The sequence below is a fragment of the Ochotona curzoniae genome, unplaced genomic scaffold, assembly GCF_017591425.1.
Source record: "Ochotona curzoniae isolate NIBS_2020 unplaced genomic scaffold, NIBS_Ocur_1.0 scaffold_3890, whole genome shotgun sequence".
Lineage (NCBI taxonomy): Eukaryota > Metazoa > Chordata > Mammalia > Lagomorpha > Ochotonidae > Ochotona > Ochotona curzoniae.
This window is the reverse complement of record NW_024467115.1, coordinates 32,517,080-32,545,024: the sequence shown is the minus strand read 5'-3', so window position 1 is coordinate 32,545,024 and position 27,945 is coordinate 32,517,080. Positions and strand designations below refer to the sequence as shown.

Genomic DNA, 27,945 nt, shown 5'->3' with positions numbered 1-27,945 from the left:
GTGATAGAAGACAAATGTGAGTGAAGACAAGCTTCCCAGTGGACACAGGTGTTGAAATGCAAGTAGTGAAAAGTTAAGTGGCTTACTGCTTTGTGTATTGGTCAGTTAAAAGTGTCTGGGTAAAAGTTACCATCTCTTTGGTGAACACTAGCTAAGTTTAGAAACAAAATAATTGATAAAACAAGCGATAGACTCTCTCAGCATGGGATGTGAATTAAAATAGAAATAGAAAACACAACAGTCCACAGAATTTTCTAATGATTTCACGTGTGGTACAGTGAACCAATGATAACATTGGCTTGCTATGTTCTAGGTGCCGGGAATAGCTCTTTTGTTCTTCTGTACGAAGCTATGTTTACATGTAGTTACAGTTACATGTGTGAGTTTAAGCACTTACCCCTCCTAGGAGCCAGTGTGCTGCTAACTCTGGAACCGAAGCCTGGAGTAGCTAAGCATCTTCTCTTGAACCACACTGCCAGCCGGGGGCAGAAGGGCCGAGAAGCCCAGGTCTGTGTGTGTTTTTGAGCAACAGTTCTGCTTGTCGTTGTATACAATATGTTGTTTTCATTTATGGTAGACGATGTCTCATCGAAGAGAGCAATTTGAGCCCAAGACTTGGGAGACAAAGATTGAGTTGGAGCAGTTCTATCTCCTACTGTGCAGTTTCTTTAATGGGATTTCCTTTTCACTTTCCCGTGGAGTAAGTAGCAGAAAGAAACTGTTCTTTCGTCCTGGGGACAGTGTGTGCCCTGACATGGTGGCACGTATGTGGTTGTCAGTGTAGCTAATTGCCTTGACAGTCTGGTGGGATTATGTGTAATTTTTTAATTTTTTTCATTTTTAAGTTTATATTTATTAGAAAGGTAGAGTTACAGTGAAAAAAGGACACACACACACACACACACACACACACACACACACGCATCTTTCATCTGTGGTTCACTCCCCAAATGGACACAAAAGCTGAAGTGGAATGGGTTTGAAGCTTTTCTGGGTCTCCTGTGTAATTATAGGGGCATAAAAACTCAGGGTATCCTCTTCTCAGGTCTAAATAGAGGGCTAGACTGGACGTGAAACAGCTGGAACATGAACTGGTGCCTATAAGGGATGCTGGTGTGGTGGTATAAGTGAAGTCCTCTCCTCTCCTCTCCTCTCCTCCCCTCCCCTCCCCTCCCCTCCCCTCCCTCCCCTCCCCTCCCCTCCCCTCCCCTCCCCTCCCCTCTCCTCTCCTCTCCTCTCCTCTTTCCTTCCTTAATTTTTAAATATTTATCTCTTTTTATTGGAAAGGCAGATATACAGAGATGAGGAGAGACAGAGAGTAAAATCTTCTGTCTGATTCACTGGTTCACTCCCCAGGTGGTTGCAGTAGGTGGAGCTGAGCCAATCCTAAACCAGGAGCCCAGGGCTTCTTCCAGGTCTCCATACAGGTGCAGGATCCCAACGCTTTGGGCCATCCTCAACTGCTTTCCCAGACTAAAATAGGGAGCTGGATGGGAAATGGGGAGGCTGGGATTAGAAATGGTGCCCATATGGGATCCTGGTGCATTCAAGGCAAGGATTTTAGCTGCTAGGCTATTGTACTGGGCCCCTTTCCTTCTTTCTTTCTTTTCTTTCTCTCTCAACTCTCTTCAGTCTTGCCATCTTTTTTTTTTTTTTAACCACAAAGAAACTCAATTGACTTGCAAGAGATTTACTAGTAGAAAAGGATTAGATTAGAGATAGTAAGGGAATGTTAAGGATTGAATTGTACCCCTCCTCAAAGATTTGGAGATCCTCACCACCAGTTTTTTTCAAATGCAACTGGTTTGGAAATAGGGTAGTTGTGAGTGAAATGAAGTCGGCCCGTGATGGTGTGCTTCCAAGAAGACAGCTCATCATCATGCAGACAGGTCCGAGTGCTGCAGACCAAGTGAGGAAAGGCTGAGCACTGCCAGCCTCCAGCAGCCAGGAAGAGGCAAAGAAGGATCCACCCAACAGAGTTCAGTGGGAGCATGGCTCCCTGTCAGCATCTTCCTTTGGGATTCCTGGCTTCTATAACTGCAAGAGAAAAAGGGCACTGAGTAAAAGACAGATGCTGCTAAGTGCTGTTAATAAACATGTCCATGGTGCTAGCAAGCCCTTCTGGGGACCAAACCCAACATGACTCATTCTTTTGACGTTAGCCAGTGGAATTGAGTCCCAAACAGTAGAGTTGCTTCATCATTGAGTAGCAACTAATAGAGAAATGAAACAATGAAATACATTTACCACATGAAAATTAGACTATTGTGAAAGCTATAAAGCACATCCTTTCATAAAGTAAGTCCAGTTGGAGGTCCTGGATTATTATGCTAATGTGGTCAGTTGCTGTACATAGAACATGAGTGTAAACTTGAGAGATTTAGCTCCTCAAGTCACATGGTGAAAGAAAAGCATGCATTGGAAAATGATCTAAAAATTACTTATTTTTATTGGAAAGGCAGATTTTTAGAGTGAAGGGGAAACACAGAGAGAAGGATTTTCTACTCATTGGTTCATTCCCCAAATGGCTACAATGGCCTATCAGAAACTAGGAGCCAGGAGCTTCCTTCAGATCTCCCAAGTGCAGGGTCCTAAGGCTTTGGGCCATCCTCCACTGTCCTCACAGGCCATAAGCAGGGAGCTGGATGGAAACTGGAGCAGCCAGGACAGAAACCAGCACACATGGGATTCCAGTGCTTGGAGTTAGAGAATTAGCCTGTAGAGCCATTACTCCTGTGTATTCTTGGGTTTTCTGCAACACAGGAGTCTTTTAAATTTCCTGTTCTGTAGAATTTAAATTACCTTAATTCCTATTGCCACAATTAGCCCTAGTGGAACAACATTCTTTTGATAGAAAAACATCATGGTAGGAGGCTAATTCATGTAATCTGTATGGAACTAAAACTCTTTTTGTTCCTCTTTTTAATTAACCCATTTAGGTTTCTTTAGACTTGTTATTAATTTCGTGTAATGTCTTTCAATATATGTCCAATAGAGATTTGTGGCTTGACAGATTTTTGAGAATAGTTCTTTTTTCCCTTACTCTTACGAAGGAAAATGTCTCCTGAAGAGTCTTGTTTAGTGATCTCTCATGCTTACACCTCATCACCCAGAAACCCGTGCATGCGTAAATGCGCTGCCTTGGTCTCGGATGTTAACAGGCTTCTAGGAAGGAAAAGAAATACTACCAACTCAAAACACCACTCGGGAGCCTCAACTCAACATTCTCGCCTATGGAATAGAACTCTGTGTAAGGTGTCATGGTTCACCCAAAAGACGCTTCTCTGTACACTAATGTGAAGCTTTGTTTTAAGGAGGAAATCTTTAATTCTTTGAAAAAACTAAATAAGTGACTATAAACAGGAAAACTATGCCTATGAAGCTACTTGATTATGATAATTCAGTTCGGATAGCTTAGACTACACCACAATATTGAGGAAGTTTGCAATCATTTTATCAATTTGTAAGAAAACAGGTAGCATTATCAACTTCTTGAACATGTTTGAAGATTCTGCTACTTTAAAAAATTAATGGTCGCGGCAGGAACATGATATCCATCACCTACAATGAAAGTCATTTGTAATAACTTTGTTCTTTCTACCCATAAAACCTGAAGCAATTGTGTCCAAGGTCTTCATTTCTGGTTCCTTTTTAGATCGTAACCCACTACTTCTGTTTCCATTATGACAGGACAGAGAGCTGCTCTCATCAGTGAGCCTGAATGTTAATGATATCACAGAATGAGGGCCGACTTATGAATGTTTAACATTTGTCCGATGTTTCTTGAGTTCTCGTATTTTCTTTTCAGTCATGTATTAGGTGGGTAGGATCACCATTTGTAATCATATTCGGAGAGAGTCACTCTGTCAAACAGAAGAGTCTGAGGTCGGACTCTCTTGCTTAATATGGACAAGGTTTCCAGCTAGAGCTGGATTTTCCTGAGACACAGCTAACCAGATTTTATGCACTCAGGTTTTCAACTTGACTGATCAACTAGAGCAGCCTCTGCGTGGGTGGGCAGACTTTAAAACGGGGTTGTCAAGCACGGCGTGTGAGAGGTGCCGGAGTACTACTGAGTTGATCTTGTGCAACCTCGCACACATTTCAAAGTTCTGTATGGATCAGTTGCTCCGAGAGGACCATCGGACCCCAGACGTTCTGAGCTGAGACGCTAGCACGGGGAGAGACACAAAGAAGCCACCGCAAGCGAGTAAGTGAACTGGGCCAGGAAGACTGAGTGATTCGTATTGCTCGGGACATGACTTTGCTTTCAAGTTTGTGTTTTTAGTGGTGGCACCATTCTCGACAGAGTATGTTCATTTCTGCTTCGCATTAAATCATTCTTGCGTGTATACAGAGTAAATTAACCAAAGCCCCCTCCTCACCCTAGACTGAGTTCGGGCATGATGCTCCACCAGAAACTCCTGGTTCTTGCTGGTGTGGAGGCAAGACTTTTGCCAATGAATAGATGCCACTGCCCAGTGAGGCTTCTCAGGCAATGCCTGAAACCTTCTGTGTAGCAGTGAAAGTAGAATTCAGAATGTCTGTTTGGTACTGTAACTTCTCCAATGGGATACGTCAGCTTCCTCATCTCCAGTGGCACAAGCAGTTAACATAATGGTCATTATTATTGACACTTGCATGTTCTGCCCTCTTGCTCTCCACCAGAGAATGCATTAAAGGCTTTGGCAGGCATGATATGATTTCCCATCAGGGAAGTCCAGGAGGCACTGTTGTTACCAGCCAGCTTTCTCCCTGACAAGGGAGCAGGTTTAGAGAGTTTAAGAACCTGATTCAATGTCACAAAGAAATTCCAACCATGAGAGTTTGGCCCAGAATCCCAATTAGGCTCCAGGCCCAAGACTCCAGTAATAGATAGCTGTCCAGGAGGACATAAAATATAAAAGTATGAGGAAAAGGATGCTACATGATTTCCTATTTTTCAAATAGACTTGTGTTTATCTACCTTTCTCTTCAGTCCTGAGCCAAGATTGTGTGTGATCTAATTTCATTTTAGCCAGAGGATGCTCTCCGGGTAGCTAATGGCTATAGCAACGGTTGACCTGGGATTTGCCTGTATATTGAAGAAAATCTCATTCCTAAGGACATTTTCAGAACCAAGTTGAGGAAGGATAATGGGGCATTTGTTTCCAAGAATTCACACTAAAAAGGAAGAGAAAAGGGAGATGAAAAGAAGGAAAATCGATTCTAGAGAGAATGGGCTTGAATCGTTTCTATTTATTTAATTACTAGAACAGTCTTTGGAAAAAATGAAAGATAGGTTTATATTCAATCATGGAAATGGGAGGAAGGATTTTCTTTTTTGAGGCAAATACTTTGAATTAAACCTCCTAGAGAATTTATGTTATTAACGATCTTGCTGCATGCATGTTACATTTAAAAATAATTTATTCTACTTCAGATAGCGTATTTCATTACCATAAAACAAAAAGTAAGGATAAGATAAATATTTCTTGTGATAAAATAATGTCAAAACAATCTTTATAAAAATCTTTACAGATTTTTTCTTTTTAAAAATGCTTATTTTAAAAAAGTTTATCTACCAAAAAATGGGAAATAGAACATAATTTGATATATATTAAAATCATATTCCAAGCACATTATGAGTATTTTTTAGAAATAATCATTTACCGTTAAACAAGTCTAGTAGCCACACTTTGTGAATGGAAGATGAATGTTACTGGCAAACTTTGGTGGGTTCTTCCTCAGTTTAGTATAGAAATAAAAAGCTGGGAATCATAAAATAAGTTTTATTTGTGGAATGAACAAGTGAACAGGAGAAGGACTGGGCTAGCACCTTCCAGAAGAGCTTGGGGAGACGGGGTGTTTCCCGAAAGGGCGCGAGAGTCACTGAGGTTTTTGGAAGTTCTTAGGGGTTTCCTGCCCCCTCTTTGTCTGGGCAGGATCCTGCAGCAGACCTTTCCCGTGCGTGTTTTCTAACCAATCAGGAAGCGGCAGGGCAATGTCTGAGTTTCCACCTAACGGTATTATTTGGCAACTGACAAATGGTACGTTTCCCAACAAGCGGTGTATGTGCCAGCACCGGGCAGTGAGTTGGCGGCCAGGGAGCATGGCCTTACCAGGTTTGCCCCTGGACCTGATACTAGAGTTAAGTGGGCGTGGATGGTCTCAGTGAAAAGGTACATGAGGAGGTGTTTTTCTTTATAAAAATGTAGCATAAAAAGCTCAGGGATTCACAGCTAGTCATTGCTTCCAAGAACTGACAAGTTTAACACATTGAAACCTTCCCTGCAACTAAACACAAAGATGGAAGCAAAAACCCTGCAAATTATCAGCAACCTGGAAAACCAAAAAGGCAGAAGTGACTGAAAGAACAAAAAGTGATGAAGGGAAGGCCTCCATGTGAATGTGAATCCCTGGGTTTTGGGAAGTGTCAGAGAGAGAGGCAAGAGTTATCGTTTGGAAACTGGATTGTTCTCGATTGATTTATAGTTTTTGCAGCTTTGTTTTTGTTGCCTGGAGACAACCTGACCCTAATCTGTCATAGAAAACAACAGGGCTGGTTGGATGATGACTATGGAATCAGCAAAAGCATTGCTCACTGGTGGCTCAGGAGCCGAGGCCTGACACTTGCACAGTGGAAGCAGCAGGCATTTAGATGTGAAGCACAGAGCAAGGAGTCGGGCGGCCAATGTTCCATTCCCAGAAGAGTACATGCTCTGGTTGGTCCTGCATGGTGCATTCCCTTGATTGGCCAGTGACAGGTGCTTGCACGTTTGTTTTGGGATGGTGAGGGTGGCCTCCAGCCTGGTTGGGTCTAAGGATAGACTGACAGTTACTTTTTTCAAATAGGACCTGAGTTTCCCAAAGGCCCTGGAATAGAGAGAGGCCAGCATGGAATACTAACTGTGTTCAGGGGAAATTCAAATCCTTATAATATCAGGGTCTTGACTCTGGCTGTACTCTGTCCATTTTAACTTAAGAAATGGATCTTTGAAGATAAACAGCAAGCTGAGGAAGATGCTGGGGTTCGACAGCGTCTACAGATGCTCGGGCATCAATCACTCTAGCTGCTTCCTGCTGAAATGGGGGCAGAGAGGCCTACCAGCAATTGCCAAGCTGTAGTACAGGAAGCTGTAGGCATTTGTTCTTTCAGGAGTCCCAGGTTTGACAAAAGAGACTCTGCTTTCTGAGGGCATTGGGGCCAGGTAGTTTCTGCATAATTTATCTTACAGATGTATCATCACTTCATAGCAATTACAAAATTCATTATGTATTAATATTTGTATACCTAAAATGCAAAGCAGACAATTAACACTGTGTCTCCAAAGGACTTTGAGTAACAAACTAGGGGGCCATTGTTCATTAAGACTCGCTGTGGGGTCATTCTTAGCATTAATCTTGGTGCATACATCCTGGAGAGCTGGGGGAACGCTCCCAGAGCTACTAGCAATGCAGAAACAACATCTTGCTTAGATTCCCCCTTGGATTTTCGTGAGGATATTTCAAGCCATTTGTTTCTGGAGGATTGCCTTCCTCCGTGCAAAATCTTTGGTATTTAATAAGGCCAATTATTTTTTGCTTTTAAATAGCCGCAGAGGCATGTCACACAGACAGGCATGCTTAGAGTCAGTATAAATATTCACTCTCACATCTACTCCAAAACACAGGGATAGCTGAGAGCTATGAATGTGAGTCTGCAGGGTTGAGATACCTGGGGGCAATACTTCCGCTCCCAGAGTTTCCTAGATATTTGTATATTCAGCCTTTGATTTTTCCAACCCCATGAAGCAATTTCCATCTGGAGTCTCTAAAGGGACTCCAGTCAGATCTTGTGTGCTGGAATATACTTGTCTAATCATCCATAAGTTCCCCCAGAGATGTCTGGAAGCAAGGAAGATGGTCAGATTTAAAGATTTAAAGATGAGATAATTTTATTTTGTCTTAATATTTATTTTATTTATTTAAAAGTTACAGAGAGAGGGACAGACAGAGACAGAGTTCTTCATTTGATTTGTGCCTCAATGGGCTGCATGGCAGGAAGTGGGCCGGGTAGGAGCCAAGAACCTGAACTCCTTTCAAGTCTTCTATGTGAATGGCAGAAGGCTTGCCTGCCTCGCCAGGGGGATTAGCAGGGATCAGGATGAGAAGTGGAACATCTGGGACTCGATCAGCACTCCCAAGGAATGCTGACATCTCAGCACAATGCAAGGCTCCGTGATGCTGTAACTTCTAGAGTAACATTTAGATTGTCAAATAGCATGGCTTGCCATTTCTCCCAGTGGCTATTCTCAAGCCAGTGCTCAGCAGCGCACAGTAGGAGGGCTGACTGTGAGCCATTAAGCCTTGTAGGATGTCGTGGCAGCTGCTACTGAATCAGTTGAGTTGGCCAAGCTTTGGTGCCCATGTCAGGTTGTTGGAGAAGCATGCCATCCAATGCTTTATTCTTCATGGATTTTTTGAGTCAGTACTTTTAATGCTAATTGTTTCCTCTTACGTAAAAAGAGGTTGAAGGAATTCAGCTAGTGTGGATGCAGTGCATGTGTTCTAGCATCAAATGGGAGAATACAAAGCATCATAATTTAGTTAGCATGGCTTTTTTGAAGCAGTGCCCTCTGTGAAATTCGAGCAGAGTCTTTTGTGGTAGTTACTATGTGGTTATTATGCATAAGAACCCATTCTACATAAACTTTTAGCTTTATCTACTGTAGTTTAGGATTAACATCAGTGGCTTCATTTTAGCTTTTATGTTTTTCCCTTTATCTTTTCCTCAAGATTGAACTGATCAACCATCCTGTAGCTGTGCTCTGTTCCTCATTTGCTAGGATGAACCTATTCTGCCTGCTGGCCCAGTTAGGTCCTGTGTTCTAGGGGAACAGATTGACAATCAGGAGTCAGTGTCAAACACTTCCTGTCCACTGTTCCCCCAAAAGATTTACTTCTTCATTTGAAAGGCAGAGTTGCAGAGGGAGAAAAGAGAAGAGAGAATTAGAGAGGAAGAAAGAGAAAGAGAGGGAGATCTTTCCTTTGCCGGCTCACATTTCAAATGACCACAATGCCTGGAACTGGGCCATTTCAGATGAGATCGGGCACGTTCAGGGTGGTATGGCCATGGACAGGAACTGGACCATTTCAAAGCCAGGAGCCAGGAGTTTCTCACAAGTCTTGCACATGTGTGCAGAGGCTCAAGGACTTGCATGGTCTCCTGCTGCTTTCCCAGGCTGACAGCAGGGAACTAGGTTAAAGTGGAGCAGTTTTATCTACCAGCTAAGGCGCTGACTCCCCAAAACTCTTTCATCCTCATCTTTGAGCAGCAAACATATTTTAGAAGGGGTTGATTGTAGGCTAACTTTACCTGGGGTCTCTTGCTGAATTTGAAGTGATCAGCCCTCAACGCATGATTTCTAAGTGCAGGCTGGCACTATCTTGCTGGGAATTATACTTGTGTTATCTCAGGCAACAGGCAGAAAGTTCAAAAGGGAAAAACCCAAAACAAAACCAATGAAAGCAGAACAACTCAAGAATATATCAAAAAAGCAATGAACAGTTTTAGTTTGATAGTATGTATATTATAGTTGACTGTGTAGGTACAGTGAGAAAAGCTGACTTACCATACAGGACAGGTTAGAAAACATGATTAGGAAGAGTAACAAAGGTGGACTTAAGGTTTCTTTTCTTTTAAATATATATATATATATATATTTTTTCCTTAAAGATTTATTAATTTTTATTGGAAAGACAGATTTACAAGAAAAGGAGAGGCAGAGAAGATCTTCCATCCACTGGTTCACTCCCCAAGTGGATATAATGCCTAGAGCTGAGCCGATCCGAAGGCAGGAGCAAGGAGCCTCTTCCAGGTCTCCCATGCAGGTGCAGGGTCCGAAGGTTTTGGGCTGTCCTACACTGCTTTCCCAGGCTATAAGCAGGGAGCCGGATGGGAGGAGGAGCAGCTAGGATATGAACCGGCGTTCATAATCACTAGGATATCAAGCGAGGCTCACACCTAATATTGTGAAGTTTAAAGTTCTACTAGGGGAGAATCAAGATGGCGGAATAGGGTAAGGACATGTTTAAATGGACAGAGAAACATTTAATTATGATGAAGCAGAGGGGACACATTCTGGAAAATAGGAGAGGACAGAACAACAGCAGAGGGGCACCTGAAGTCTGACAGACACAGGAAAGCAGCAGACACAATGGTGTGGTGTTGCAGTGACTGATACTCCAGCGGCATTCAGCTAACAGTTATCTGAACTCCACCAGCAGCCGGAACTCTACCAGCAACCAGGTGGGAAGGGACTTTCACTGGGAGCTTGGGAGGTGAACCCAGACAAAGAACTGTCCATCCTGCTGGTCTGTTTAATTTGACCAAGAGCAGAGACAGAGCAGCAGATCCAAGATTGGCAGTATGAGAACAAGGTGGAATTCACAGCCCAGTCAGCTACCTAGAGCTGAATTTGGTGCCATTCTGCATAAGGGGCAAAGGCAAGGGAAAGGACTGAGCATGTGCTGAGCTGGGAGTGAACTCATGTCTGACTCAGTGAACTGCATCAACGTGGCATTCTACAGGTTCCACCCAAGACAGGTCTAGGTAGTCTCAGACCTGATGGCCAGCAGATCAAGAATTCTACTGGTGGTATGTCAGGTGCCATTTTGTACAATGTGGCAAAAGCTTTAGGACTACAGTGGACAACAGTGAACTGTGCATGTGCTGAGCTTGCAAAAGCTCACTGAGTTCCGTGGATTGCTCTGGTCCCACAAGAAAATAATACCGAATGTGACATCATATGGGTCAAAATAGGTCTACGTGACACCGAGACCTAACAGCCAACAGGTTTCAACAAGATCAGCACCACCACCAACCTAATTATATAGGACACCTGGTGTCTACCTTATCCTAGGACCTGCTCCAACCAAAAAATGGAAGAAAGGTTGCAGAGACAACAGTGCAGCCAAGCACGGTATCACAGGAGGAGGAGAGTGGTGAACCAGGAGTTGGGGCTACAGAATTCTTGGTGGAAATCTAACATAAAAACCCAGAGCTGAAACTTGCTGAAGGGAGTGGGAGTGGCACAATTGGGTGCAATAAAGAGTTGTGTACCAACTGCAATAAATAAAATTGAACTGTAGACCTGTGGGTGACACAGCTTAAAAACTTGCCCTAAGGAGAAGACTCTGCTATCCAGAAGTACAATGACCAAGAGCAAACAAGAGACAAAGGCACAAGGAATATTACTGAAAAAATCCCTGCAATGGAGCAAAACCCGTTGCCAACCTGAGAGTTAACTGAGGAAGATATCGAGAAAATGGGGGACTCAGAATTCAGAGAACTCATTTTAAAGCTTCTAATCAACAATGAGAAGCACGTACAAGAATTCAAAGAATTTAAGGAATATTTTATACAAGCAATGGCAGCAATAAAGCAAATCAAGGCTGGTATATCAGAAATTAAGAACAGAGTAGAACAAATGAAAAGTACAATGGAGAGTCTCCAAAATAGAATGAAGGAGGCAGAAGAAAGAATCTCAAAATTAAATGATATTTCCTCTCACCAGGGGGAAACAAAAATCTGGAAGCAGAGCTGGATCAGGCTGAAAAAAGTATTCAAGAATTGAAAGACACTAAGAGGCCAAATATAAGAGTTATGGAAGTCCCATAAGATGCAGAAAGAGAAGCTGAGTTGCAAATGTATGTAATGAAATAATCAAGGAAAATTTCCCTAATCTGGAGAAAAATTGGGAAACAAGATCCAGGAGGGGCCCAGAACTCCCAACAGGCTTGATCAAAAGCGATCTTCACCATGACACATCAAACTCTTCAATCGAACACAAGGAAAAGATCCTTAAATGTGCACGTGAAAAAAAATCAATTGATCTATAGAGCAGTGGCAATTAAACTCACAGGAGAACTCTCATGGGAAACTCTACAGGGAAGAAGAGAATGGAGTGACATATTCCAGATTCTAAAAGAAAAACAAATTGTCGACCTAGGATAACATATCCAACAAAGCTTTTTTTTATCTTTGAAAATGAAATAAAATTCTTCCACAGTAAAGAAAAGTTAAAGGAATTTGCCTCTTCCAAACCTGCCCTACAAATGATACTGAAAGATGTTCTCTTGACAGAGAAGAGGAATAGCACCCAACAAAACCAAAGGCAAAAGTGAAGAATATCCCAGTAAAATGACAACAGAAGACTAAATCAATGAACATCCCATTGCGAAAATGACAGGACCAAAGTACCACCTATATATATTAACCCTGAATGTAAATGCCTTAAGCTCAATCAAACATCATAGATTAGTAGACTGGATTAAAAAGCAAAACCCATCTATTTGTTTTGTAGAAGAGATACACGTCACCAAAACAAAAACTAGCGGACACTATATCACATGGATTTTGATTTTTTTATTTGTTTCCTCTCTTTAAAACACTTTCTTCTGATTAAATTCTTCAGTGACTCATGGATCATACAGTAGCATCATTTTCTTTCTTTTTTTTTTTAAAGATTTATTTTTTATTATTTTTTTATTGGAAAGGCGGATATACAGAGAGGAGAGACAGAGAGGAAGATCTTCCATCCCATGATTCACTCCCCAAGTGCGCGCAACGGCCAATGCTATGCTGATCCGAAGCCAGGAGACTCCTCCGGGTCTCCCACGCGGGCTCAGGGTCCCAAAGCTTGGGGCCGTCCTCGACTGCCTTCCCAGGCCACAGGCAGGGAGCTGGAAAGGAAGCGGGGCTTCTGGGACCAGAACCGGCGCACATATGGGATCCCGGGGCATGCAAGGCGAGGACCTTAACCACTGCGCCACCTCGCTGGGCCCAGTAGCATCATTTTCTTCAAAAAGGTTCTTGATTTTCATTTCTTCAGCGACACATTAATCAGTCAGTAGCATGTTATTTAACTTCATGGTGTTGTTAATTTCTTTTTTTTTCCTATTGTTGATATTGTGTTGTGGCTTTTCATTGAAGGGATGTATAGTAGCTGTGTAATGGAGACTGTCATATCTAGTAATATGTCATTTAACTTCATGGCATTGTAAACTTCTACTTACCCTTATAGTTTTGATTTTGTATTATGACTTTTCATTTAAGAGGATGTACAGAAGCTGTAAAATGGAGACTAACATACCCAGATGTGAGGCTACAATGCAGTATGCATTTGTACTTCCAGACAAAGATGGACTTACAATGAAACTGTTTACTGTATCTTGACAATAGGATGCTGGACTCTCTGCCATTGTCCATGCCCGCAATGATGGACATATGACTATGTGAAGAACTATACTTTAGTAATTATATAGAGGAACTAGGTAGTGGGGGTATTGGGGCTGGGATAAGGGAAATCCCAGGAGCCTATGGAACTGTATCATAAAATGATAATAATAATACAAAAAAAAAGTTCTACTAGGAAGACACAATTTTATTTATTCATGGAAAGCCTAGGAGCCCTTGTAGTCAGGCATTTTGTGCATATTTTAAATATGCTGATGTTTCAAGTTGTATTCTGTTATGTGGAAAACTGGTTCTTAATTAATGTATGCAAATCATTGCATTTCCATGAAAGACAAGAATATCAGTTTTGGGGGAATTCAGCTGGAAAACAAAGTTCAATGTTTTTATCTTGGTTTATAAAAATGTACTCTACCAAATGATGCAAATCGTCATAGCCTCAAGAGAAACTTTCTTTAACCCTAGAAGACAAAACATTTAAGTAGAGAACCAACAATGCTTTAAGAACTAGATATGCACCAATGACACCAGTTACCAGTTAAACAGAAAGTGTGGACTGAGTCTTTGTAGTCACTTCTTGTTTCATTTGGTCTCTGTCAGCAAGTTCACAAATCTCTCAGTCTCTTCAGCATTATGGGAAATTTTAGTTACTTTGATCTTTGGCAGAAGCCGAATTTTCAAATAATTGTCAGGGTGTTTTTCTCTGATAGAAGAATCAGGATTGTGATGACAAGCCTTACAAGCAGCAGTGTTGAAAATATGGATTACAGCTCAGCAGTCACAGGCAGACTTAGTAACTCATTGATGGAACAGTTTAGAAAGCACAAGAGCTTTTTTGGCTCATGCAGCAGCCAATCTTTCAGACTTCCAGTCCTGTGATGCAAGCTGCAACCCAAGAGTTTAGAAAGGCTGGTAGGTTTCCTTTTCCATTAATATGACAGTGATGACTGGTCAAGTCCCACCAGGAACACCAGACTTCAAAAGATGTCATAGAAACTTTACAATGCTTACAACAACCTATATAAGTACAACTTAAGGTTTAGAATCCTTTCATAATCCATCAAGTCATTTCATGTGATCCAAATAAGCCTGCTTAGCTATTGTCTCTACAAGCTGAGAAGCACGTGCTTTGGGGAATCTTCTCAAGGCCATCAGGATATCTCAAGTTGAAAGACTTAATTTAAAACATTGAGGGTCTAGTGTTGTGGCACTTCAGGTATGGCCACGTTCTGACAGGCTGGCACCTGTTGGAGTCAAGGCAGTTCCATGTCTGATCCAGCTCCCTCCAAATGCTCCTGGGAAAGCAGCGGATGACGGCTGAAGCACTTGGACTTCAGCCACCCTTGTGAAAGATTTGCATGGAGCTCCAGGTTCCTGGATTTGGTCCTGGCCTGGTCCTGGCTATTTAGGGAGTAAACCAGCACATGAGATTTCTCTGTGTCTCCCTCTCTGCAAATGTGCCTTTCAGATACTACACTTGATCATTGCCAAAAGGCCAAGAAGTGATGTGTGACTCAGATAAAAGAAATCTTGCAAGACAGAAATTGGAACCTGAGAAGCTAATCAAAGATATCAGAAGATAATTTGACCAAAGGAGAATTCCAGACTGTTGTGAAATAATAGTTCTCCTGTGAATTATGTAATTTTTAAAAATCAATTATGGGATAGGTTTAGTCAGAGTTATAAAGTAACCATTCAGATATTTCAAGATAAACACATATCTCAAAACAACCTTAACTTTTAAGTGTCAGCGTTTTCCAAGTAATCAGAACCTTAAAAAGATATCAGGAAACATAAGAGGGCATCCTGACAAAGCACAGACAGTCTTTGTCTTCTTGTTCAGTTACTAAAAGGCAAAGAATATCTTGAATAGAAGAATTAGTACATGAACTCATCTGTTACTTGGAACAAGTACATCAAAGAAAGCCAAAAGTGAAGGATCACGTCATCCTGCCATCCCAGGATTCTAAGATAATCATTTTCAGTGTCAGGTTGTAACAGTCAGCGCCAGGGAGGAACAACAACAAAAAAAATTAGAGAGGCTGACTCTAAAGCAGAGGGAGAGATGCCAATTAAATAGGAACTGCAAAATGGGGGAAGTCTTTGGAAGTAGAATAAAAAAAATCAGTTTAAAGATGAAATACCAAAACTTTTTTGCAGATATGTACTAATGGATCAATATTTTTTAAAAAGCCTTGCTGATTTAATAGAAGGGACCTATTTTATGTTGGTGAAACTTGAATATTAGCGCTCAGTGTTTAAAAATCCATGCCAGTCATTCTCTTCTAAACTCAGCCGACCTGCTCTCATGCAAGATTATCTTCCAGTTAATTGCGCTTCACTTTTTCTCTCTTCTTCTTGTGGAATGCTGGTCATTTCCTTTTGAACAAAACATATATTTCATATCCCACAGCTTCATTTTTCCAAATTACGTATTACTTTTCTAACGTAAAAGTTGCTTTGTAACTAGTAGGCCCAGTGCCTTTTGTTAAGAAGGTAAAGGTTCATGAGTTTGTGTTCAGAAACATTTATCATTTTACATTCACGTATTTTATTAAAAATTATTTTATTATTTATTTGAAGGACAGTGAGAGAGAGAGAGAGAGAGAGAGAGAGAGAAAGGTGATTTTTATGTCTATTCTTTTACTGTCCAAATGACTGCAATGACAGGGCCTCAGTCAGACTATAGTCAAGAGCTAAGAATTCCAAGCAGGTGTCACAAGTGGGTGTAGCCCAACAACTTGAATAACGTTCCACTGCTTTCCTTAGGTGCATTAGCAGGAAGCTGGCTTACAAGTGGGTCCCCAAATGGGATGCAGGTGTTATAGGCATTGGCTTAACGGGCTGTGCCACATATCAGCCCCTGCATTATTTATTTTTAATAGTCATGCATAGGTTACTTAAGACACTAAAGTGTTAGGTAAGGATGGCCATTATTTTAAGTCTTTTTCTTATCAAAGGAATAATTCTAAAGGCTAGATTGGTTTCCTTCATATTTAAGAAACAATTGTGGCATAGTTCAGCTCTGTAATTTTCGGCATAAAACCATACTTCCATAATTTTAAATGTTGCACAAAAATATGATTGACTTTTGTTTGGTCAGCAAACTGAGGTGCGAAATTTGTTAATGATTAGGAAAAGATCTTGACCTTGTTTTTCTGACAAATTTAAAACAAGCTATCACTAGAGATTTATTTGTTACATGACCCGAATGCACTTAGACTCATTTAATTTATGTGAGCACTTGTTTATTTACATGTCAATAAAGATAGATTTATTTGGCGGATTGTAGGATAGAGACACAAGAATAGCTTACAGAAATGCATAGCACACACTGCAAAAATTATGGACACAATACAAAGCACATAAATCACGAGACCTTAGGTGGATAACAAATATCAGACTGCACTAAATTAGGACTGCAGAATTCCACAGTAGTCAGTTAGCAGCACCCCTTCCCTTAAGATTGATCCTGCCTGTAGCTGAGGGACGTACTGCCATCACCTACCTCACAACAACTTGGTCAGTCTTGCTCCAAGCCCAAAGGGCCAATTTGTCAAAATCCACAAAGGATTAGTTCGGAAACTGCCAAGGGGCTGAGATATATTAAAAGACTGACAGAGAGGCAAGGAGAATGATAAAATTGCTCACCCAGAAATTTAACCAGGTTACAAAATGAGTGCATCAAGTTGCAAACCAGTCTGTTAAAACAAGGGTCTTTTTCTGGATAGAAAAAGATAGTATCCGTACAAGAGATATTACCTTGCATCTTCATGCATGGTCTGCTGCCAAAAGCCAAAAACTTATCTCCAAATCCAAAGTTAAATACAAACCTAGGATTTTCTTTTTTTTTGGTACTCCAAAAATATCAGGCCAATGATGCCTCGTTAGTGGGCAGCCACTAGGAGGATGCCCCCAGGCCTGAAAAGTGCTCAGCTGGGCACAGGGCAGCTCCTCAGGCAGCTAGCGGACCAAAGTGAGACATGCCCTAGGGACTCTGTTCCTTTGCGGTCATTATCTATTAAGGCATACCCCAAAGCTGGTTGGAGGGATTCCTATAGAACCACTAAATCTGGGTACATTTGCAAGCAAATAGGAAGAAGCTCCTGGTTCCTGACTCTGGATCAGTTCACCTCCAACCATTTGGAGAGTGACCCAGTGGGTAGAAGATCTTGCTCTCTGTCTCTGTAACTTAAGAAAAGAGATGGAAAGAAAAGGAAAGAAAAAAGAAAAGAAAAGCAAGCAGAACTCTGGCTTTAAGAAGAAAAAAGAGGACAAAGTGTCATCTATGTGCATAGGAGCACATGAGAATGCTTAAATCGGGAGGAAAATGGGTGAGAGCTCTCCACTTGGGGCCCGGACGAAAAGGTGCTCATTAAAAGACTGACAGAGAGGCTAGACCAATGTGTGACAGCAGAAACTCTGGACCATAAGCAGGGAGATCTTTGTTATCTAGGTAGGTAGGTAAACCTGAGGTTGTTATTTGTTGAGGTCTCAGTCTGTAAATCTGTGAGCTTGGGTGGTAGCTTGATTTTACATGCTCTGTGTTATTGAGCTCACTAGCAGTTAAAGTTCTGAATATGCTTTGGAAATTGGAAAACAGGATGTACATATATATGTGCTTATAATTTGTTGGCTATAGACAGAAAGTGAGCACACGACCAGGAAAAGAAAGACCAACACATCTGAATCAATGTAACGTTAGAGACAATGTGAGTTGGGTTGTAGGTGCTAAGAGACAGTGATGGAATGGTGGACTGAGGGCCTGGGTATCCTCTGTCTGATCCATAAGGAGAAGCAACAAGCACAGAGAAGAGAAGGGAGAAGACTCGGTAAAACAGTACTGTGAGGAAAGTTGCATGGTAGGAATAGCTTGTCATACATTTTGTACTTAGTCCAATAAAATGGCATTATTCTGACTTTCATGGACAAAATATCATTAAAAAGCCTATAAAATGTTCTTCTCTTTAATTTGATAGGAATAAAGAGAAACCACATCCTTTTGCCCTGACTTCTCTGGGGTTCCTTTGGTATCCCCAGAAGCACATGAGTACAAGGACAAGATAGTTGTAAAGATTACTGAAGCAGTTTGACAGTAGCCAGGGACTGGGCAGCCGTTATCAACTGACATTGCCTTTCCTTTTTAGAATAAAGCACAGCCTTATTAATGCATGGTAAGAGTTAATATAATCAACGCATAATGAGTGATGATACCGAAGTTAGATAAGGCAAGAATGAATCAAAGCACAGCAACACAATTTTAAAAGGGACATATAACTTTGGAATTTGTGTCATTCCTTCTTTAATTGTCTTATGGATTCACCAATTCATTTTATCATTCCTTCTGCATTGGACCTCTGGTTGACATAAATAAGAAGCCAGAAGGGCATGCAGCAGACAGAAGGAGCATAGGAGAAAGCCTGCTGGAGTCCCAGACTCTGGTACAGGCTCCTCAGAGGTCAACAGACGCAGCCTGCTAACTTCCGTGTCTGTTTTTGTCCGTAATTCTCTATTTAGAGTGCTTTTGCGTGTTCATCTAGATCACACCTAGCATCTTTCTCGGTGCTCACCCTTCTGCACTCAGCATTCTTTTCAGTCCCGACCACATCTTCTGTCTCCAGATCATTTCTGTGTACAGAGTGAGACTCGGGGCTCTTTGCCTCTTCTGCCTTAACACCTGGTCCTCCATCTCACTCAGCTGTCCCTAGCAGTCTTTTAAACTGTTGCATTCTATCGGATATAACTCTCGGTTCTCTGATTCCCTAAGTTTAGTTATCATCCAGTTTTCCTCCACAATGATTTCAGCACCATCTTCCTGGGCTTGATCCAACTTGCGATGTTTCCGCAGTGTCCTTTTGCCTGTAGGTTTTGTCTTCACGTCTTATTGAAGCTTAAACATGTTTGCCATGAAATTATTCCATATTCTCTGGTCATTCTCACACCCTTTGGAGATTTTAAGGAGAATTGATCAAAGCAATAGACTTGTTTAAATTTAATGTATAAGATCCATTAGGTTCTTGTGTCCAGAACCATAGCATAATAGGCTAAACTTGACTGTGGCATTGATGCTGATTTGGGTCCTGGCTGCTCCACTTCCTATCTAGCTCCCTACTTGTGGCCTGGGAAAGCAGCCTAAAAAAAATTTTTTTTTTTTTTTTTTAGGCAGACTGTTTGTTGAAAGGTTTTAATTTTAAAACTCTTGCTCATATTCTGTTAAAAGAAAGGTTGGTTCCCATGCTTTTTGTGTGTATTTGTGGTAGGGGGGAGGAAGTGGCTTGGATTGCATCTCCTTTTGTCCCTTACTTTTCTCTTCAAGTGGAATTTGCACCCATTGTTGTTGGTTCGTGGTGTGCTGTACTGAGGAAGATTATCCTGATGAGGAAGTAGTCTGGTGGGTCATATTGGATTTCAGTTGTTATAAGCCCACACACAGTCTTTCACTTCCTCCTTGCCAGGAGACAGAGACTGTGCTCCTTGGGACAGAGGTATGTTATGTTACATTTTGCAGATGGAAACTTTCGGCTAGTTGTGTGTTAGTAAGACAGCATGATAGCGGAGAAACCCAGAGTTGAGCCAGGAGGTGCTTTGGAGTTTCTAGAGAGAAAACAAAAATTCAAGCCTGAAATGGTCCTAATTTGTGCTCAAGGTGACAATTTGCTTTAATGTCAGGGGATCTTTGTTTGTTTATCATTTGCTTCCTTTCCTTTGAAGCCATTTGAATTTTTTTAACACAAAGTTTGTGCAGAACTGGTTAGCAATCAGATGAGTAAACTCATGAAGAATAAGTAAAGACCACTTCATGACTGATCTAGGAAGTGATGGAATATTTATTGAACTGTTGCCTAAAAAATATTTGCTTTATCAGTATTTTTAGAAAGTAGTTTAGAAATTTGTTCTATTTGTGTCCAAGAAAAAAACAGAACTTGGGCTAGCATTTCTTTTGTGCACTATGTTGTCTGGAGTTTTCCTTTTTGGTATCTTTTGGGATTTATGCTTGGTTGCTTTGAAGAAGGATTTTAATTGAAAAGTAAAAATTCATAATATGCAAGTAGGTATTTTTTTATGATTTATTTCTTTTTCTTAGAAAGGCAAATTTACAGAGAGAAAGAGAGACAGAGAGAAAGATATTATTTCCATTGGTTCACTTCCCACGTGGCTGTAGCGGCTGGAACTGAGCCTATCTGAAGCCAGGGCCTTCCTCTGAGTCTCCTATGCAGGTGTAGGGGCCCAAGGCTTTGGGTCATCCTCTGCTGCTTTCCCAGGCCATATGCAAGGAGCTGGATGGGAAGTGGAGCCGGAACATGAACCGGCACCGATATGGGGTCCTGGAACATGCAAGGACAGGAGTTTTGCCCCTAGGCTATCTTGCTGGGCTCACTAACAGGTATTTTTAACATTACTATGCATTGCATCAATCAATTGTAGTACATACATTGATTTTCATTTGTAGCTGATGGTTGAATTATGTTTTAAAGCAATAACATCGAATGCTTCCATTACTTAACTTTTCCAACTATCTAGAATGAAAAAGTAAAATGGGAATCATCAACATCATGTGGTCTCACATCTTGTATTGTCAATATTATGTTGCATTAATTATAAATCTCCAAAGTGGAGAAATTTCTAATTCTGGAGAAATCTGGTAAGCAGATTTGGTCAATTGATTGGCCAATGAATGCTTTTGTTGCAGAGCTCTGGACAAGCTTAGTATTCACCAGCCATACTTTAGGAATATTTAGTCTGTCATCTTTTAACCAATATATGATTCTTTAGGTGAAACAAAACCTGAATAGTTGTAATTTCGCATCTTGTAAGTAAGTAGCTCTAAAGCATAAAGGTGTAATGGAAATGTGTACTTAGAACACCTTTAGGGATCCTATGGACCTGGCTGGCCTCTTGATGGCATTTGTTCTGAAGCGTCAGGATATGGCTTGGACTTAAAGCCTCTTAGAGAATTTGATAGAAAGAGATTGAGTTTTGTCTTAAACTTCGATTGGTATTGCATGAAATGAAAGCTGAGAGGTTAGGAATGTATAGTTGCAAGGAGAATAAAGTCGTTAGCAGATGTTGATCCATATGGAGTCACGAATGATAAACCTCTTCTCATTTCTTGTGCACAGTGCCCTGCACAAGCTATTTTGTTCATTATTGTGTCAGTTCCAAAGAGCATGTTTCTGGAGTTATGACTGTATGTGAAACTGACTATACTAAATTTTATTTTAAGAAGGCACAACCAATGAGAAACATGTGTTATGTTGTCAAAATTCTGTTACCGTGTGGAGTTGTGGCACAGCACGTGAAGTCACTGTTTAACATCTTACATGTTCTTTGAAGTCTCAGCACCTCTGCTTCCAATCCAGTTTCTTGCTAATTACCTGTGAGGTGCCAGATGATGATTTAAGTGCTTGGGTCTCTGTCACTCACGGGAGAGGAGACCTAAACTGAATCTCTGGCCCCTGGCTTGAGGCTGGTCCAGCCCTGGCAGTTGGAGGCTTTTAGGAAATGAACCAATTGATGGAAGATTTTTCCTTGTGTCTTTCCTTCTCTTCTGTCACTCTGATATTATTCAAGGTTTCAAAGATAAGATTCCTAAATACAGACATATATAAAGTAGACAAAGTGATAAACATTTTTTTTTTTTTAAGTGAGAAAGTGTGGCTGCCACCATGGTGAAGTAGGCCAAGTCTCTTCTATGGCACCAACATATTCCATTTGGGCTCCCATTCTAGTTCCAGCGTCTCCACTTCCAATTCAGGTCTCTGCTAATATCCTGGGAAAACAGTGAAGGACAGGTGAAGGATTTGGGTTCCTCAAGGCACATGAGACTTGTAAGAAGCTCCTGGCTCCTCACTTCAGACCTCCCCAACAATCAATGTGGTTACCTGGGAATAGAACCAGCAAATGGAAGATCCCTGTACGACTCTCCTCCTCTCTCTGTAACTCTGCCTTTCAAACAGAATGAAATAAATCTTTTTTAAAAGGTAAGAAAAAGAGCATACTTAGGCATATGCATATGGGTTGCCCCATGTGGTGAAATACCTGATTGGGCTAGGAGGGAGCAGTGGTGGGGGAGAGACAGTGGCTGCGTAGTGTCTGCAGCCATGGTCTATCGCCAGAGCTGAGAAGATCCTTCCCTAATTTAGGCTCCTTCTGTGAGGAAGTGGGTAGTGACCCCACAGGCATGAAGCCACCTGAGAATTCGGTGACACCTCCGGAAGTCCTCTGTGGAGCTTAATTTATGAATTTTCATGGTGTTTCCCCACTAGGTCCCGGATGAGGCAGATGCATTCTGGTCTTCAACTGGCTCATAAGAGTAGGCTGACTTATCTTCTGTAGGCAACTGTGAAGCTTCTAGAGGTGAGTTTAATTCTTGAACAAATGTTCAGATACCCTGTTTAACTACACTAGGAATGCTGGAACCTGCTGGAGTCCCTTCCGTCTGCGCTGCAATTTGTCAGAGGGAGAGCCTTCTTTCAACGTTTTTAGAAGAATTAGGTTTCCTAGGGAAGAGCTGCTATTTGTGGATTTGGGGATCTTTTGTACTTGGCCTAGACTGATAATATGTGCTGTTTGATTTTGAGTTTCTGAATCAAAAACAATGTCAGAAGTGTGTGTATGTGTGTGTGGGGGGGTGTTCCTCCATACAATATCTCAAATGAACTAAAATTTAGAATGGTCCTAGTTGCCATTCTCATTCTGAGAGGGCGATAGCTATTGCCGTGATGAGGTCTCTAGGCAAGGCTTGGCCAGGAGTTTGAAAGGCCACAATCCGCTCGTTCAGCTTTACTCCATGACAAGGCCAGGAGGTGACGGGATGGTACGGATCAGACAATAGTGGCCATCTGCCGAGTCACTTCAGACACCAGACTCTGTTGTCACCCTGAAGTGACTTTGGGAGGGCAAAGCAAAGGGTTATTTCCTTTAGCAGGTCTTTAAACACATCTTGTATGCTTTTTCTTTGACTTGGGAAGGCTTCTGTGCATCCAATGAAAGTATCTATTTCTGAGGGCATATTAGTATAGTCTAATAGTTGGTCTTCAACTGGGTGTGTTCATTTGTACAGCAGTGGTAAGGGGTTGGGGTGCCAGGGGAGTGACCTGTTGTAACCACTGGGATGATTTTGTAAACAGAGTTAGCAGGACCAAGCTACTTCCCATAAAATAGTACACATTTCTTTCCTTCTAAATAGTCAAGAAACGATTTGCATTAAGGTTTCTTTTCCCAGAGAAGTAGACTCATCTGTTTCCTTAATAATCTTCTACTCAGAAATTCTTCAAGGCATGATCATAAGATTTTAAAACCTACCACGTCTTGGCATCTTTAGTGTCAGTTTGTTGGTAAGCCCATCCTATCTGAAGCACAGCACAGCAGGGGATTTTTCTTGTCTCCGTAGCCTGAGGGTTAGATCTATTTCTAAAATGCTTTGTGATGCAGCCCCCTTTTTGCTACCTTTTCTCTCACATGTTTCTTTTGCTGACATGACTGTCTTCCTTCTGGTTTCTTCTGAAGCATATGACAGACAGCCACTTCCAAAGTTTCAGTCCTGCTTGAAGGAGAACCAATGTCTTTTTCTTAGGTTTGATTGGAGAGTTCTTCACAGCCAGCAGGGTTCTTTCTCTCCAAATCGCTGCATGGGCATGTAACATGAACAAAGCATATTTGTAGCCTGTGCAAATATTAATTCTTGGGCCTTTTCCCAACTGTAAGGCTCTAGTTAAAGTCGTAAGCCCAGCAATGGGAACTGAAGCTCCAGATGACAATGTCTGAGCTTCTGTTACCTGAGGAAGACACACTATGGCATGTCTTATGTTTCTAATTCCTTCCTTTATGAAGTGAGTGCCGTCAGTAAGCCACTTGACGTCTGTACGTTCCAGAAGTTTGTCTTGTGGGCCTCCTATAATATACCTGCTATATGGTCTGTGCACAAGAATGATTTAATTTCAATACATTCTATTGGCTAGTGAGTAGCTGGATTAAAGACTTGAATTACCCTGAGACTTGTCTCAAGTGAGTCTGACAAAACAGCTTAGTAGTTTATTAGGCTTTCTCTTGGCCATTGATATATTGATCTGGGCTGTTCTCTCAGGCCTGAGGTACCATTGTCTAGATCTCCAGATATCTTGCAGGAGTCTTTTACCACCATGCTAAGGGTTTTTAACCTGAAGGGGACACTGTCTTGCCTAAGTTTCCAGTAAACCATCTCTTCAGGCTTTAGCAGGTGCCTGAAATACTTTCAGGAGCTGGCACCACTGAGTTAGGACTTAAAAGTTTCGCCACATTGAATTTCATACCTGTAATCCATGCCACAGACTAATGCCAGGATTAAACTGAAGAATTCCAGCTCTTCTGACTTGGCAAGCACTGCAGACTTGGCTTGTGCCATGATCCAGGGGTGGAATCTTTGACACCAAAAGTAGTTAATTCTCTGTTCTGGATGTGGAACTCCCGCCATAGATGTGGGTCCTGCCTGCTGATGTTAGATATGGCAACTAAGCCGTAGGACTTTTTCTCTTTTGCCTCCCACCTCCCATCAGGCCAAGGAGCGAGTTAATAGATACATGTAAAGGTAAACTCCTGAGACAGAACCTGAACTGGGACCTAGACTGTCCATGCAAAAGCCATCCTTGGTGGCTCAGAGGAAGAGATTGCCATAGGCACTAACTTCAGAAACCCGTGGTAGCCGCACTGCAGGCCCCTGGATATTATCAGTAGGTGGTCAAGAGGCAACATGGTTTTTTTCTGCATGACCGTAAGCATTCTCTCAATACTGCCACTGCTCTTATTAGCACTAAAAACAGAAGCACCCAGGTTTGTGTTTTAAAAGACTTGCCTAAAAGACACATTTAAAGTGGTAGCAACCCTTCCTTCAGTCTGAGTGACTGAAAGTAGGTGTGTATTTTCACTCAACTGAAACATTCATTTTTGGAATTATGGCCCCATCCTGATGATTTTAAAAGCCTGATTGCCTCACCAATATGATGCAGCCAAGGTTATATGAATCTTACTTGAAACTTGTTTCACAGAAAGATTACCATACCAACATGTGTGAGGTGCACAAACTAGTAAGAGGTGAGAAAGCGAGTACAAGAAGCTTTCTGAATGGAGGAGTGATGGGGTGGGACAGGGGAGGTTGGGACGGGGAGTGGGAGGAGAGAGAGAGAGAAGAGAGATCTTCCATTTGCTGGTGTACTCCATAAATGTCTGCAACACCTGGAGCTGGGTCAGTCCAAAGCCAGGAGCCTCTTGCTTCTTCTGATTCTTTGGTGTGGTTGCAGGGCCCAAGGATTTGGCCATATTTCTCTATCTTCCCAGACACATTAGCAGGTAGTGGAATCAAAGTGGAGTAGCCGGGGCTTGAACTAGCTCCCACATGAGATGCCAACATCACAGGTGGAGGCTTAACCTACCTCTTTCAGCCTACTTGTTTCAACCTACCTTAAACCTACAGTCCTCCTACTTTCTTCCAAGAAGCAACCGCTGTACCCAGCTTGTGTGACATCCTTCCCAAATGCCACATGCAGCATAAGCATATACATGTATGGGCATATATATATTCCTTCCAGCATATTTAAGTATACACACATAAGTACCTTTATTTATGGGTATATGTAGATGCACAAACACATGTATATATATGTGTGTATATATATATATACATATATATGTAGCATATATTCCTATATCAATTTGACATAGGTAGAGACATACTATAAACTGTTCTTCAATTTAATTTTTTTACCTAAAATCTATCTTGTGAATATACTTGAGAATGTTCTATTAAATAGAAAGCCTTCTCATTGGTTACTTAATTTTTCACTTCTTTATGACTGAACATTCTTTAGCCATTTCTATTCATTTCCTATGAACTGGCTCTTAAAGGTTTTTTTTTTTTTTTTTGCGGGGGAAGAGAGTCAGTTTTTCTAACGACTTAATGATCTTTTATTCCTGGTTTGTGAGAGGTCTTCATACATTAAGGAAATGAACTCATTGTCATAAGTGGTGAAATAATTTTTCCAGTCAATCAATTGCTGTTTGATTTGGTATGTTATTTTTCAAGAAAGAAAAAAAAAAGCACAAAACCTTTTTTATGTAGCAGTCACCTTTGCTAATCTTTTTGGAATCTGGGGTTTTGTGTATTATTTAGAAAAGTCTGCTTATTTCCCAAGAGTAACCGATTCTTCTATATTTTCTTTACATCGTTTCATGGTATTATTTTATAAGTAAATATCTGATTCACCTGCAATGTATTTGAATAGAGGTAGATTTCCTAGATGATGTTCAGATTGATAATAAGTTAAATAAGTCGTGCTCCCTTCCTGATCTGAAAAGCCACTTGTTTCATGTTCTAAATTTCAATACATTTAGACATTCATTGATAAAGATGTAACTTGTTACTACCGAAATCTTCAAACTTGCAAGAAAAGATAGAATAACAAAATGAAGCCCCGGTGGACGCATTAAACTTCAAAAGTTTGAACATAATCAGTTTTAGCTCTTCTACACATTTTTTCGAAGGATTCAAACTATTTCAGTTTCTGAATTTCTGAATGTAACTCCTTTAGCTTGGGCTCTCTTCGAAGCAACTGGAAACAAATATTTAAATGCCAAGTCATTTATTGGCAAACAGCCATTAGGAAATGGAAGAATGAGGGAGAAACGGAAAGGAAGTAGATACACCACACACAAAAAATATGCTTCCGCCACATCAGTTAAGTCCTAACAGGGAGTTTCCTGCAGGCAATGGAAAACACACTTCGTGATATATTGCTCCACCCCAAGCCCTGGTAGGCGTTTGTTAGAGGCTGCTGGGCAGGAATGGTGGGGTAGCTGTGTGAATTCTTAGCACTTCTGGTTTGCCACTTGTGTGGGATTCTGTGGATCAAAGGGAGCTGCAGACAAAAGGACAAGAAAATGATATGAAGTGAGGGCACGTGGGTGCAGGATTGACACAAACCCACAAGGGTCTCTTCAGAAAGCCTCAGCCACAATGCAGTATTTCACAGCTAAAAAACATAGTCAAGTTCTCCAATAATATCAAATAGTCAATGGTTCAATTTCCCAATTGTTTGATTGTTTCATAGATGTGGTGTTTGCTTTTTGTCTATTGGAATTAGAATTCAAGTGCAATCTATATGCTATGATTTCTACTATGATTATTTAAATTTATAGTTGCTTATCTCTTTTCAAAGGGTAATTCTGAAGTATTTGTTACTATTGTTGTTTTGTTTTTTTCAAGAAAAGAACATAATAGAAAAAACAAAAGCATAAGAATTCTAGGGAGCCAAGTAACATTTTTTCCCCAGGTTTTTCAAATCTGCTTTCACAGAACACCTATTTATATCTTTGACCTTTTTTTTTGTAGCATGTTAATTTTACTATTATTAAGTATTGAGATAGCTTTATACACCATGGTGTCACCTAATTATGCGATTTGTGAATTTATGTGATTTTCTCCCAGAAAGCCATTGTTTTTAAATTTAAGATTGATTTTATCTTTCTATTTGAAAGGCTGAGTTACAAAGAAAGGAGGAGAAACAGAGAGAAACAGAATCTTCCCTCTTCTGGTTCAATACGCAAATGACTGCAAAAGCCAGAACTAAGCCAGGCCAATGTCAGGAGCTGGGAGCTTCCTTGAGGTCTCCTCTATGGCACAGGGGCCAAATGCTTGGGTCACCTTCCACTGCTTTCCCAGATGCTCTGGCAGGGTGCTGGATCAGAAGTGGGACAGC

The 27,945-nt window shown here is 41.2% G+C and overlaps 1 protein-coding gene across 8 annotated transcripts in view; it reads left to right on the top strand.

Moving 5' to 3' along the window:
- The window catches only part of IPCEF1 (interaction protein for cytohesin exchange factors 1), a 184,317-nt gene that overhangs the window by 5,712 nt on the left and 150,660 nt on the right, over positions 1–27,945 (top strand). For 3 of the 8 annotated variants that reach the window (XM_040965300.1, XM_040965294.1, XM_040965288.1), the window contains exon 3: positions 22,483–22,573. The exons of 4 other annotated variants lie outside the window; for them this stretch is intronic. The gene's annotated coding sequence lies outside the window, so the exon portion shown is untranslated. Of the gene's footprint in view, positions 1–21,713; positions 22,198–22,482; positions 22,574–27,945 lie in introns of those variants that run through there. One more of the 8 variants, XM_040965289.1, reaches the window with a different exon arrangement.